Genomic DNA, 13,474 nt, shown 5'->3' with positions numbered 1-13,474 from the left:
AATAAAACATAAAGTGAGATAAGCATTTTCACAAATGTGCATTACTGTAGAGACCATTGGCACTGCCAAGTTTCTTAAATGCAAGACTCTTGCATTTGATAAATAGGCAAACTACACTTTACATTGAATCCCGGAAACTCCTAATAAAAGCAATATTTCAAAAAATGTTTGAGAAAGGATTTTTTTTCACTCATCACAAGGGTATACTGCATAATAATGGGGGGGGGGCATCTAGCAGAAATGCAGGACCATTGTGAGAAAGTCGAACCCTTCTCAACAGGATGTACAGCTGTTTGATTTCCACCACTGTGCTGAAATTGGGAAATAAATATTGTAGCCTTGTAAACATTATAAATTAATGTTTTGCAAACTTCTCAGGAGGAGGTTTAAATTAATTCAACATATTGTGGTCTTTGCAGGCACACAACAACAACTTATATGAGCAAAATTATGGATGCAAACAAATCAATGCTGTTTCTGATTAAACACGGCCATGTTTTTCATGTAAACACTTGCAGCCAATCCTTCAGAAACTGATGGCAGCCTTTATTTCTGTGTTTTATATGTATAAAACTAGGAAACAAATACTGTATCCACTTGAGCCTGGGTCTAGGGGGAGGAAGGATCCTGGCAGCATTTGTTATGATTTGCATATCCCATGGTCTGTTGTGACAAACTAAAATGAATGGTTTGAAAAAAATTCTTGGATCTCTCCACAGGATACCAATTTTCATAATCAGACATCAAGAGCCAAATGCATTAGGAAAGGAAATGTCATTAAACATGCTGGTCAATTCATGTCTGTCTCTAAAGAAGAGCCTCACCTAGAATCCTTGGAGGTGGTACAGTACTTTTGCATACAATTATACCTCAGTACTGTGCAAAAGGCTTGAGCAACCCTTTATTTCTTTATATTTTGCTAAAACAATGGGAAACAGGTATAGCGATTTATTGAAACATACAGATTTGGATGGAAATATAAAGCAAAAACAGAGTCAATACAATTCTAACGAGCTTCAAAGTAAATAGTTATTATGACCAACATTGTTCTTCAACATAGCAGAAAATTTGTTCTCCAGGCTCTTTGAATACATTCCAAAGCTCTTTTTTGGATTTTGGCTGCATTTTTAACTGTTCTCTGTCAATGGGGAGACCAATCCATGACTATTAATGTTACTGTGAGTTTTTCTATCCAGGTATGCTTTTACTATATTAACATCTTTTTAATGCTGAAAAAGTAGGCTGTTGCCAATCAGAAGCTTCCCAGATGGAATAGCATTGTGGAATAAAATCTGATTGTACTTTTCTATATTCATAATTTAATTGATTTTAACAATATCTCCAAACAGCACTGGGTGAAATTCAGCACCAAATCATGACAAAGCCTGCTCTGTTTTCTTCTTGGCAGCTACCCTTCCATTGAGACCATTTCTAATGAAGCTTTAGGCAACAGTAGATCAATCATGTGAAATGGAATATAAATATAAATCTTTCAGGTCCTGTGTCACATCTTTGCCTCCCCCTCCCCTATTTCTTTATGACTTTTAGATGCTGTTCATCTGCTATAGATAGAAAGTGTCAGGCCTAAAAACTTTGTCCTCCACTTATTCAGTGAAAGTTTTGGCTAGTAGCTCTTTGGGTATTCACTTTATTGGTACAGCACCATTTTATGTCAGTCAAACTGTTTTATCATTTGCATGTTTTGGTGATTCAACTAAATAAATGGGAAAAAAGTTATATGTTTTTGTGGCTACTAGTGGCAAAGTGCTTAAATATATAATTTAAAATTTATTCTTTTCTAAGTTGCCTCTTATAGGTAGATTCAACACTGGTCCAGCCATTGAGTTACATGCCTTTTTAATGCTTGAATACCAGGACCAGACAGAAAATAAATGAAAGAGTAGCAAAGGTCCAAGGAAACTCTTGAGCAATACATTGGAAAACTATTGCTCAAGACCACTTTAAAAAGGGGATTTGATAACCCAGATGTCAACGAGTGAGCATGGAAAAAGATGCCACAGCCACAGCTAGTGATGTTCGATTCGTGAACGAATCGTTCAATACTCGAGAATCACTTTATTGACTCGTGAATCATGATTCACAAGCCCAACTGACTCACTGACTCATCCCTGTTGCTGTTAGCAAACTAATTCCATTAGTAGAAATATATCTGGCTTATAATTAAAATTGTGGGGGGAAAAACAACAGCCAGTTTCGTAACAAAAGCATTTCTGCTCTGAACTGGAAGAAAAAACCCTGAGTAGAAGCTCACATCAAGAAAATAGCTCCTCGGTTCAGAGTAGCATAACGCTGCTAACATGCTAACAACACATTTGAGCTACTCACCCCCTCCCTTCCTGTGCTGAATCGTAAGCATAAGCGAATCACTCAGGACTCGCTCACCCTCTCCCTCCTGTGCTGAATCATAGAGCGAACGAATCACTCACTCACTCACTCACTAACCCCCTCCCTCCTGTGCTGAATCAAAGAGCAAACGAACGAATCACTCACTCACCCCCTCCCTCCTGGCTCACAGCTTCTTCTTCTTCTTGGTTGGCAACCAATGTTAAGGCGCATTACCGCCCCCTGGCTCACAGCGCAGTGGACATTTAGATGAGAAAATATATATTTGACACACTTAAGGAAAATACTAATAAAATACAAATTTTAAAAAATAAATTTTTATTAAGCAATTTTGATAGGAAATTGCTTAATTTTAGAAATGTTTTTGCTCTTTTTTTTCTCTATAAAATAGTTTTGGGGTTTTTTGGGGTTTTTTTTTTGCCTGTCCCGTTTGACTCTTTTGCCATCAGAATTGTTGTCTAAAGGCAAAGAAAGATGCCCAACGGATTTACTTTACCAAATTGACCATCCCAGCCTTGCCGTAATGGTCCATTTGATTCACCTTTTATTGTTTATTTTATTTTCACTTACTGAATACGGGACAGACTTGACTGGGGGAAAGAGAAACAGCTGAGAAGAGGGACGGGGGAGAAGGGCAAAAGATAAAAACCAACAGAACGTTCAGAAAAAAAAAATGCATATATCAATCACCTGGATCACCTGCTGAGAAAGAAAAAAGAAAACAAGCAGAAGAGAACAAGAGTAATAGAATAAACAACATCACAATGATATATGGGAATATGACAGTAAATACTAAATATTAAACATTATTGTGCAGCACATAAGATCAACAGAACACAGTGCGCTTTGAGGTAGGAGCCAAAAAGGGTGTAGTTTGTGGGTGTGATCACCCGTGTGTACACCTGTGAGCATGGATGCGCTTGTTTTTTTAAAAGGTTCCTTCATGTAATGATCTGCTAGAGGGTGTGGGGGGGCCACAGCCCCGTCCTCCAGGGCATGAAGCAGGTATGGAGGAGATCAAAACTCCAGACATCCAGAGGTCCCCAGAACACAAGAGACCAAGGAAGACCAACAGAGGGGCAGCCGCGCCACTGTCCCAGTAAGAGCTGAGGAGAGTCCCAGATGAGGGCTCACTCAGCAGCCGTGGAGCAGAAGCCAGGGGGAGTTGCAGTGACGCGCCCGTGAGCTCCGCCGGCAGCCAGCTGTGCCTGAGTGACCGAGCCCCAGGCCGAGAGGCCGGGGGCACCCCACCTCCAAAGTGGCCCGAGCGAGCCCCAGGCTCCAGGCCCCAATAAGCGGCCGCCAAGGAGTGAGCCGGTGTGTACCTGGACGCCCATCCCCGGACACAAAGAGCCACCGACGCACCGATGTCTGAGGGAGTCCGCCACTGGCAGGGGAAGTGGTGGTGGGTGGAGATAGGCCTCCAAACCTTGGAGGGCCTGAGATGTCCCCAGAGAGGTGTCGTCTGACACCCAACCTGACATATAGACACAGACATACAGGAGCACACAAACATCCATTCCCACCCTCATGCTCTCATATGCACTTACTCCACACTCAACCAACGTGGAGACAGACATAAAGAGACGCTGTACACACGATCACACTCCCCAAGCATACTCTACAAACCGGGTCTAGGTACCCTTGCCCCTGGAACGGGGAACTGCACCCAGAACCAGGTGGTGTTACCCTTTTTCCCTGCGGTGGGGGGAGGCAGACCGCCCCGACTCCGCAGCAGCAGGGAGGCCCCACACTCCAGACCGCAGTTGGACGGCCAACTCCTCCTCCTATTCCCCCCGCTCCAGCAGGCCGCAGAGAATGGGGGTGAGAGAAGACTTTTTTTTTTTTGAATCATTCATCTTAGCAGTGGGATTTACATGAAAAGGGAAACAGATTAAGTTTGAGTGAAAATGTAAAATTTTTGCACTCTCTGGTCAACTGACTCAGTGAATCAAATGACTCAAAACACCCGATTCACTTTGGTGAGTGACTTATTAACACTCGATTCAGTAAAAAGAATCAAATTTACCATCACTAGCCACAGCTATTAACATTTATTGTAGTTTCTTGTGTATTAAAACAGGGTATTACCTTTTTGCAAATCAATCTGAGTTACCATAAGCCATGCTGAAATTGGTATAGATATTTCCTGTTTCCTCATTACTTACTTAGTATGACTGAGGGTTGTAGAATTGTTAGAAGTGCAAACACAGCCACCACTTCCAAAATTATGTGTGATTCATACTAGTGAGATCTTCTGTTCCCAGTTCAATAAGATTTCTAAAAATACCACCAAAGCTAAAATATGAAGTACTAAAAATGAAACAAACAAACAAACAAAAAAAGGAATCACACAGTGCCTTCATATTCTTTATTATTTTCCTACACTTCGCATTAAATAAAGCATCATATTGACTGACTGACTACTACACAGCTGCATTTTTCCAGTCCCATCTGCTATCAATGGGCCGGTATTGCACTTAGTGGCAATCTATCGTGAATGTATGGATCAGTTCTATAAATGCAACCTTCTCACATTTCTTGCCTGAAATAAAAACAGAAGAAAAAAACACCTTTGGCAAGTATAATTACAGTTGGGTTAGTTTATTATTTTCTGTCCAAGTAATGCAACTGCCATCAAACTGCAACACATTTCAGAAAGCCTGAAGTCCAAATCTAGTCAGTAATGTTAGAAATGTACTCTTAATGCTTTATTTTTCACTACTGTCTAAATAGCAGAGTTGAAGGTTGAGCAACAAGAACTTTCTGCTCAAGAGTGTCATCAAGCCATGACACTTGATTCCCTTTCCGCTACTTCCACAGTGGCTACCATATTGAATTATGCATTCAGCCTCTGGCATTAATTAAGCTAATATTAATTAAGTCTCTTTTAGGTGGCTAAGCTATCCCCAGTCACAACTTGCGTTATAAAGAGCGGAGTATGGGGATCCGACACATTTGTGTCACATCAAGTGTTGTGTGTTGTGTAAGATGAAGTGATCTTGTCACTCCTTGAGGTGAACACAGTATTCATGCTTCAAGGCTAAAGTAGACAATGAGGCAGCCTTGGGCAAATTGGAGATACTGATGGGAGATAGTCTCCAAAGTGACACTTGCCTAACTGATTATAGTAATAATGAATAAAGGAAGCAAACAGAAAGCCTATGCATGGCTGACTTGTGTAACTTAACAGTAGCACAAAATGATAAGCGGTAGGCATCTCTCAGTGCTATTAACGTTGAAGGAATCTTACAAGAGAAAGGAAATTTCTCTTTTCAAAGAAGTAGAAGGGTACAGAAATGTACCTTTCTTGTCCTTGACCGAAGACCCATTCCTGATGATGGTAGAAAAATAGGACCACTTTCCCCATCCTTTCAAGTCTATTACACATAACCATGTAAATGTATTTTATCCACCTCATTGGACATGTTGTTTTTGAGAGTGAGAAGAGCAGTTTAGGATTCTTTCTGAGAAAGTAAATATCTTCATTTTGCCAATATTTTTTTTTTTTTGGGGGGGGGGGGGGGGGGTTAAAGAAGATCAAAAACATGTTCAAGAGATCTATATTTGAATCCTGGTAATATTCATTTTATAAACATTTAGTTTTATACTGATAGACCAAAGACTGAGTATAAACAGAGTTTAAAGGTCAAATTAATAGAAAATACAATTTCTAGATTGCTAATGCATTCCAGTTTGTAGGCAATGTATCTTTTTATCATTTCTTCTTCAAAAGAAAAGCATATACTTTTGCATACAGTTGTACACTTGTATCAGTTACTTATGTTCAGTTTATTTAACTCTATATCTCAGTCCAAAGTACAGAAATAGATGGAGCTGCCGAGCAGGGAGTCTCATTACGCCTTTCAAAAATCTATTTTTTCCAAGTTTTAATTAACTTTAAGGTTAGAAAACATATAATTAAAACCAGTGCAGGATTATATTCCTAAAATATTAAATCATTGCATGTAGTCAGTGAACAAAGCAAAATTTTATTAAAGAGTAAAATTAAAGTTATAAGGGCCGACGCTCTTTTTACCCGAAAGGACCTGCAGGGAAAAAGTTTCATTTTTCAAAGAAATTATATGAATTTCCTTAAAATGTAAAGAATGTATCACTGTGGGGTATTGCTTTTTACTAGTTTTTTAAAAAACTTTTATCTTTATGTTTTTCTAACCCATATGTATAATAATCCAAAACAATAATACATGTCGTAGCCATATGTACTCTTTTTAGCGATAACTATTGGCGCAGAGCTAAGAGTTGCAGATAAAATGTTTGAGTTTTAAACAGTGGGGAAAGAACACCAGCCCTCTAAGGATTTTTTTTTCAGCTTCCATTCAGCAGCAGCAAGCTCGTTGCTGTTTGGATGTGCTCCAAAATTCAAGCACAAAAATGCAAATTCAGTAGTATCGCCCAGAAGCAAAATTCAGTAATGGGAGAAGTTGCTCCACACATAATATTGCCAGTAGTGCCTGTACAGTTCTACTACTCCTCCAAGGGTGGTTAGGATAGTCTGTCACCAGAGACTTAAGAAAGAAAACCCAATTTATACAGGTTGTAAAACTTTCCTTTGGGTTACTACATTCAGTTAGTTTGCTGCACTGTTACACTTCAACGGGTATCTTTTAATTCAAGATTTCATACATCCCCTTTGGAAGAACGCAAGAGCTGTAGCAGTTTACCCACGGCCCAGGGCAAAGGGTAACGTGAGGATATTACAAAATAAGTAGTTTAATTGATTTTACTTGAGAATGACTCAAGACCTTATAATAATAACAATAATGGGTTGGATTTATATAGCGCTTTTCAAGGCACCCACAGCGCTTTACAATGCCACTATTCAATCACACTCACTTTCACACAGTGGTGGAGGCAAGCTACAGTTGTAGCCACAGCTGCCCTGGGGCAGGCTGACAGAAGCGAGGCTGCCATATCGCGCCATCGGCCCCTCTGGCCAACACCAGTAGGCGGGAGGGTAAAGTGTCTTGCCCAAGGACACAACGACCAGGACAGAGAGTCCGGGGATCGAACCGGCGACCTTCTGGTTACAGATGCGCTTCCCAACCCCCTGAGCCACGGTCGCCCTTATGGTGTAATAATTTCTTTATTCTTTCACAGAAATGAAGCTTGCATATAAATTCAGTAAGGAAGGTTTATCTGAAAGCTGAAAAGTTCTTGTCCCCTATGAAATTCATGAAACAGCTACGGAATAGTATAACAACCCAAAGAGCAATATGTAACCAACTAACTGATCACCATTTGACTTTTCTCTGCAGGTTACAGGGTTTTTGAGATATTTATACAACAGTGCAGATAAAATATTGACCATTATTTCCAAATGCAGTAATTTATATTTGAAGGCAGCTACATGCAGTACATAGCCCTGGACCTTTACTGGCTCTGTATAGAAGTGGATTAAAAGCTGAATACAATGTGTACACCTCCAACTTCATCACAGCTGATTAATAGCACTCTGAAACTACCTACTGTAAAAACACAATACACAGCATCCACAGCTTTCTTATTTCATTCCTCCAAAGGGGTGGGCTCAGTGGACACGTTAATGCAATCAGCCGTGTGCTCCTGCTGCACACAAGAACCTTTTGCCACAAGATAATCCCTCTCTTGTGCGATTTTCTAGCTGTCAGTGTAGTGATGGCAATTACAGGCCCAGAGGTGCCAAGCAGGTGGCCTTGGAGCTTTAAATCAGTCAGGTGGTCTATAGGGGCCATTTAACCTAGCTTACCTTGCTCTTTGTTGGAACCACTTTGAGGAGAAAAAAAAAGCTGTACCAAATACCCAGTATGTGTGCATGACTGTATATAATCTGTACCTCATCTGGCTTACAGTTCAATACCAACAGCTTTTTCTACAGTGCAGTTGGGTCTACCTTTATTCTCCCTCTTCTAGTAAGAAAATAAAATTCCCAAATAAGTGCATTCTCTCATTTTTTTAGGGGGGAAAGAAACATAAAAACTGTTGTTGAGTTAGTGAGGGAAATTCACATGCACACTTAGGGATATGCACACACATACTGTGAATGTAAACAGAAGTAAATTAGGTGCCTAGAAAAACTATTATCCCAAACCACTTCTTTGTGTGAAAGGAACAACAGGAGCAAAAAAACAATAATACTTGTCATGGGGGCTTCAAAGGGGCAGTTCAGTAATTTAGTTTTGCTCTTCGTAAAGTTGGGAAACTTGTGAAATGGGATGTTAACAAAACTGGAAACCAAAAGACTCCAAGGCACTCCTGATTTCAATAGTTATTAAAATGATTTTTCTGTGATTGCACGGTGATGTTAAAAAAAAGAACTTAAAAATTCAATTTTCTAGTGGTGTTGCACCAATGGGAATCCTCCATCTGTGGTGAATGAAAATCTCCCTAGACTGGTTTAGGTGAAATTCCAAAATTATCTGGCCTATAAACTTATAGGCCAGATAATTTTGGAATTTCAGTGGTGAAACCACTACATGTTTATTGGTTTTCTTTTCAAAATGAGGTTGCAATTAACCATTTCATATAACTGAAAAACCTTGTTTGTTAGCTATACAAAAGATAACCAAAAATATTTTTAGTTTCTGAAGAAGACTGTGCACAAAAGAAGCAGTGGATGGTATCAAAGTAAACAGCCTTTTCCCAACCTCAGCAGTCTGTTGTAGTGGCATTCAACACTTCGAACAGAGCTCCATGTGTTCAGTCTATTCAACTTGAACTACATAACCTAAGAAAATACCCCAAAATTACAGTATTTATCATTTAAAAGGCATCTTATCATTCAGTTTTTCCAGAAAGGCTTAGGAGGAACTTTTCAAAATAATTGCGCATCATGCACCGAATAGCAAACCTAAAGGTCAGGAAAGCTCATGGAAAATATGTAACTACCCAAGTCTTTTAAATTTTTCCATTGCCTTTTTCAATATGGTGTTCCACATCTATTCAGACTTTTTTTCTCTCCCTGAATATTGCATCAGTTAGTATGTAACTATTTTACACTCAGTCAGCAAGTCAGTATTTAAATTACTGCACTTGACCCACGTGCCATTTGCAGACAAGGTTCAGCATAATCACTACAAGTTTTACTGATGCCAATAGATTAACCTGCTACTGACTATTTTTACTGCTGGATATTTTTTATTAATATTATTTTTCACTGAACTGACCCAAACAAGAAATATAAGAAACAAGAATGCGTGTCAAAGATTGGGATTTTGGGTTTTTTATTGTGTTTTAGGTTGTTTGTCCAAAGACATGCAGTTTGTGGGGATAGGTTAATTGGATAATCCAAATTGCCACTAGGTGTGAATGTGCGAGTGAATGTGAGTATGAATGGTTGTCTGTCCTTGTGTGTTAGCCCTGTGACAGACTGGCGACCTGTCCAGGGTGTACCCTGCCTCTCGCCCTATGACAGCTGGGATTGGCACCAGCACCCCCCGCGACCCTGAAAAAGGATAAGCGGTAGCGAATGGATGGATGGATGGATGGATGGATGGATATTTTGTTTTGTTTCTTTTAAAAAAAATCTGCTCGTTCTTTCCAATTTTTTTTGTAGTGTTTGTACCAAAACATTTCTTTGACACTGCAAAAATTGAATTACCTATCTAGCAACAGAGTGTAGATGCTGTAGATGTGCCTGTGGATTTCTCATCTGAGCATTCAATCTCTCCAGAAAAAAATATTTTTATATAATCTTTTACATGCTGAGACTTTAACTTATAGAGTTCAGAATACTGTTATCGCTCAGTCAGCATTTGTCCACTAAAAAAGAAAAAGGCTATAATGAGAGAAAAAATATAGCTATAACATATTTTATTCAACTTCAATTTCCACAGCTATGTTACATAATGATCTTCAGCTGAAGCTTCACTCTTTGCTGGGCCAGTTATTGGTAGAGTTAACAGTGTCATTTAGCTGCCTCCACTGCAACTTCATCATCTTGAACAGCAGCTGTCTAAATCAGTAAGCCATGTCACCATGATGTCCACCCTAATACGCAGCTTTGTTCTGTTCTGCATCTGTGATGAGCTGACAATAAATATATTTGAACCAGTTATCAAATCCAACTGGCAAGTCTCATAAAGCATTTTTTTTAAACTAGCTTAGCCTTTCTGTCCTGGTTGCTTCCTCTGCAAGCCATTATGCAACCTACCTTTACCCCAGTTCCTCCTTTTCCTAGTATAGATAATTATCAGTGGCTTCCTGCTTTGTTTTATATCCAAGTTTTTTCTGTGCACCTCTCTAAGCTTCCCCATGTATGTATGTGGAAGAGCCATAAGATCTCGAAATAGATCCAAAATACAAGTTCTTACAAAGCTAATAACATTACTAAAGTAGGGTGTAGGAATGAGGACCCACGTGCGGAATACAGAAGGGAGATTACAAAATTAGGCTGTTATTGAGGCCAAATATAAATAAATGAAACCCAGAGGCAGATGATTTCGTAGAATGTAACACACGGGTAGACATAACAGACACCTTGACAAAGGGAAGACAGAGCTCTATATTATCCCTTCTCGCCCCTGCAGGGTTTCTAGGACTGCACTCTTCTATACAGCGATCACTTTCCTAGCTTGGGGGTCACTGCACTGAGTGCACTGATTGGAATGGGAGTCTTGGGTTCAACTCCCAACCAGGGCATCTGTATCCAATAAGGGTCCCTAGGCTAGACCCCCCATGCTAACCAAGCCTACCTCAGATATGAGTGAGAGAGAAAACGGAAGTCATACCGGCTCGGTAGTCACCCGGATTAACAAGGTCCACGTCAGGTGTGGAAGAACATGGACACACTGTTGAGAAGTGGGCTAATGGAACAACAACATTCTAGACATAAAGGACAGCTACAAGTACCTGGGAATCCCACAGGGGACAAAATGGGAACCAGGAAGAGGCTGCTAGAAAAGCCACAACCATCAAATACCTGCAGAGGGTCAGGCCAGTCCTGCTGAGTCAGCTGAATGGTAAAAACAAGATCCATGCTATCAACACCTCCACCTACAATCAGGTACCCTACAAGGATAATAAGCTGGCCAAAGGAGGAGATAGAAGGAAAACCAACATCAAGACGCGGAGGCTCCTGACCATGCATGAAGAGTTTTACCCCAAGTCCAGCACCCTGAGCTAAGGGTAAGGGGACTAGGGGAGTGTCAGTGAGTGTCAGTACCACAGTCCAGGATTAGACAACGAATATCCACGAGTACATCAGGAAGATGACCACAACCAACAGCATACCTCAGGCAGCAGAAACCCAAGAAAAAGAAGCAAGACGAGGAACCATCATGGAAGGACAAACCTCTGCATGGTATGTACCACCAGCAGATAGAGGAAGTGGTTGACATACAGAAATCATACCAGTGGCTTTACAAAGTTGGACTGAAAGACAGCACAGAGGCACTTATCATGGCAGAACAGGAACAAGCTCTAAGTACAAGAGAGGCTGGCGTCTACCACACCAGGCAAGACCCCAGGTTCTGGCTGTGTAAAGATGCCCCTGAGACAATCCAGCACATAACAGCAGGGTGCAAGATGCTAGCAGGCAAGGCATACATGGAATGCCATAACCAAGTGGCTGCATAGTATAAAGAAACATCTGTGCAGAGTACGGCCTGGAAGTCCTGAGTTCAAAATGGGGCCCGCCCCCTAGGGTGGTCGAAAATGACCGAGCTATCCTGTGGGACTTCCAGGTACAAACGGACAAATTGGTGATGGCTAACCAACCAGACATAGTAGTGGTGGATAAGAGGAAGATGGCCGTAGTGATAGACGTAGCAATACCGAATGACAGCAACATCAGAAAGAAAGAAGCTGGAGAAGTACCAAGGCTCAGAGAAGAGCTGCAGAAGATGTGGAGGGTGAAGGTAACGGTGGTCCCAGTCGTAAATGGAGCACTCGGTGCAGTGACTCTCAAGCTGGGCGAGTGGCTCCAGCAGATCCCAGGAACAACATCTGAGGTCTCTGTCCAGAAGAGCGCAGTCGTAGGAACAGCAAAGGCACCGTGCAGGACCCGCAAGCTCTTAGGCCTTTGGTAGAGGACCTGAGCTTTTAGGTTGGATGAAAGGGGAATGTGTGTGTCTGGGGATCAGGAGACAGGTGGGGAATGATGCACTTACTGCTACTTGTAATGAGTAACTGCTGTTAGCTTAGGAATAACCAAAAACTTAGGCTGGATGACTGTACTTTGTCAAATGAAAATAAGCCTGCAACTTCCTGTAAATGGTCTGATGTAAAGAATTTGTGCCTTTCCCCTGTAGGTGCTGTGTCTTCTCAGAGACAAAGTCACCAGAATGCAGTAAACACTGTAAACAGCACATTGGTATGATATATGTTTTAATTAATATTCCTTACAACAACATTAGACTCCTACCGTATGCTTATTTGCTCATTCCTTACCCTAGGGAGCAATACACTTCAGCTTCAGTTCTCTACTACCTGACCTGAACAGCAGCAAATCATTGTGACATGTTGTTAAGGTATCACTAGGTAAACATCGCTTGTCCTGAACTTTCCAGCTGTAGGTCTTCTCAATACATGGCAATACAGTGACATAGTGCTCCGCTCCCATTAACCTCTGTCTATAAACATAGCTGTGGCAGTGGATTGGGGGTGGTGGGCTGGGGGTTGCTTTGCATTTGCAGCACAGGCTGGGCGATGAGGAGTTTGAGGTAGATTGAGCATGATGAATGTTAATCAATGATACAGTATGTCCCGAACTGCATAATGAGCTTGTCTCTCAAGTCTTCCACACCTCTGCAAATAGACTTTGGCTTCTACCCTTCATTCTGTATTCAAGTGTGTATGTGTACGCACCATTAAATCTGCACTTGAATAGCTGAAGGAATCTCAATGCTGAACATGTTTCTGCAAGTGCTTTTGTCATAAATTCTGAAATTGTACCTTGAAATGCTGCCAATTGCAATGTGTTCCAGATGAAAAGAAAATGCTTTTTGTGTTCTATTGCTACCACTTTGATTAGAACAACATTCAACATGCTGCAGTGTTAGGAGTTTTATTTTTTTTATTTTTTTTAAAAAAAACCTGGCTTCCATGCAAAACAACCAATCAAGGTTAACAGTCTGTTCTGTAATTAATTTATTGTCACATTTTATTGTGA

The sequence above is a fragment of the Diplotaxodon limnothrissa genome, linkage group LG23 (assembly GCF_057381915.1).
Source record: "Diplotaxodon limnothrissa isolate DT_005_m linkage group LG23, D_limnothrissa_male_GT1.1, whole genome shotgun sequence".
In the NCBI taxonomy this organism is placed as follows: Eukaryota; Metazoa; Chordata; class Actinopteri; order Cichliformes; family Cichlidae; genus Diplotaxodon; species Diplotaxodon limnothrissa.
Note: the sequence above shows the minus strand (reverse complement) of the source record.